Source organism: Lampris incognitus, chromosome 2 (genome assembly GCF_029633865.1).
Source record: "Lampris incognitus isolate fLamInc1 chromosome 2, fLamInc1.hap2, whole genome shotgun sequence".
Classification (NCBI taxonomy): domain Eukaryota; kingdom Metazoa; phylum Chordata; class Actinopteri; order Lampriformes; family Lampridae; genus Lampris; species Lampris incognitus.
In genome coordinates, this window is record NC_079212.1 from 40,843,460 (window position 1) to 40,845,959 (window position 2,500).

A 2,500-nucleotide genomic window follows, 5' to 3' on the forward strand; every position below is an offset into this window, starting at 1 on the left:
AAGCGTCTCAATTCCCCCGACACTCCTTAGCAAGGACTTACGCCACGCTTATCATTTTATAACCGAGTATATTGTTACCGTGGCATTTGCATAAGACATTCTCTCAGGAGTTGTTGAATTATTCATCCCCCCCCCCCATCCCTCCTGTATGTATCTAAATACAGGCTCTGGGAGGAAGATGCTGCAGATGCCTTGGTGCTTCGGAGACCGCGGGTCCGCCGGTTGGAGCTTGGCCTGCAGCAAGAGGCTGCAGAGGCTTTGCTAAACTGACATGTGCAAATAGATCAACAAATAAGCAAGCAAAAAAAAAAGACAATTTTTGGGGGTAAAAGAGACTCAAAGAACTTCAATATTCTGAGGAGAGGTTAAGTGAAAGGATACCTTTCATGAAAAATCAAAAGAATTGGATTTGCATTGAGTTGTGAATAGACGTGAGGAGTGTTTTTTCGTGTGGCTCATGTGAATAGGCAGAATGTAATCCATCATTTTAGTCATGACACACGGACTGACAGATATTGACTATCTGAGAGGGATGTCACGTCTAGAGGCCACACGAAGAAACGAGTGACGAAGTGAAGCTCAACCTGGACGGGGGGGGGGGGGGGTTATGAAAAGCCAGGAAACCGGCACGAAGGGAGGAAATGACCCAGTTCAGGTGAGGAATCGGGATGACGAGGAGCTGCGAGGCGAGCCGGGCTGTGAAGCACAGCTTTGTTATAAGGTTATCGATACAACCGTGAACGAGGGAACTTTTACCTTCAAGTACAGTTATCATTTGCTATCACCGGAGAGACTTTTGATGCTCTCGCTCTACTGCCTCAGCATGGACCACTGTGCTATGCTGATGATAGAATTATGGCTTGTTTGAAATGAATTGTTGCACACTTGGAAATCGGCCTGTATGCCGACTTAACTCAATGTGGTGTCGTCAGCCTTGGCCAGGGGCTTGGTAAAACCAATTTTATATTTCATGCATGTGAGTTTTTTTTAATCCCCCTTTTTCTCCCAATTTTACCCGTCCAATTACCCCACTCTTCCGAGCGGTCTCGGTCGCTGCTCTAGCCCCTTTGCTGTTCCAGGGAGGGCTGCAGGCTACCACATGCCTCCTCTGATACATGTGGCGTTGCCAGCCACTCCTTTTCACCTGACAGTGAGGAGTTTCACCAGGGGGACGTAGTGCATGGGAGAATCATGCTACCCCCCCCCCAAACAGGCGCCCCGACTGACCAGAGGAGGCACTAGTGCAGCAACCAGGACACACACCCACATCCGGCTTCCCACCAGGTAACACGGGATTCAAACCGGTGATCCCCATGTTGGTGGGCAACGGAATAGACCGCCACGCCACCCGGACGCCCACGTATGTGGGTTTTAAGGTCATCAGCACCATATTCATGTTTCATTTCCCTTAACCAAGCCAACATTTTTCAGTGCAGAATTTCTGGAAAACGATTAGTAAGATGGATGCCACACTTAATATTAAGATGCACTCTTCGCCTCGGGAAACATCAAAGGGGATCAAATAAACGACATATTTACACTTCACAAACCACTCATCTATTTCTTCCCCCCCCCATTTTCCCACAATGCACCTCTTCTGCCGGTAAACACAATAAAACTGTTTGTTACAGAATAAAAAGTAACCTATTTTCATGGAACACCCACAGAGAAAATGCAAGGTAAAATGATGTGTTTAGTGAAAAGGAACAACCTAATAAATGTCATATGAAAAGTTATTGGGACGGGAATTTGAATGATGTTAGTGTAACGCGCTGAGCCGAGACAGCCCTCCCGAGCAGCAGGTATGCACATTTAAGTTTTGAAACATTTCTTAGTGATACTGTGTAACACGGTCTGCAAGATTGTGATAACGGCTGGAAGCACAGGATTTACTCTTTGGCTCCTCGTACTTTCTTGTCCAAGACAAATTTCTCTCGGGACAAATAAAGTCATCTTGGATCTTGTAATGGCATGGGAGATATTGCGTGTTATACTCCATATTACAGCGTGATCCCATCGCAATTTCGCAATAAATATGCGTGCTGAACACATATTCTGTTCTGGTGAAATAGTGGGGCCACATAAAAACTTCTTCGATATGAGCTTGATTTCTTACTCATGAGAAGTCTATGCGGAGGCCTCTTGAAGCATGTTAACATAACCTTGAAACTCAGTGTGATTAGAGCAGCATCTATTGTTCATCCTAGAGTGTTGCGGTATGGTAGCGAAACTCACAACCCAGATAGCGGACACATTTGGTCCTAATCCTGGGCACTTTAGCTACTTACGGCTCAGTTATGGCACTGGCAACTGTTGTGTGGGCCAGACATGGCCCAAATGTCATAAGCCTGGCCTGAATTGGGTTGAGGCAAGTGTTGTGTGGGCCAGACATGGCCCAAATTTAAGGAACCGGGCTCGACTTGGGTTACAGCACATACTATGAGGGCCAGGTGTGGCCCAAATGTGGCCCAAGTGTGGCTGAGTTGAGGCAGCCACACTC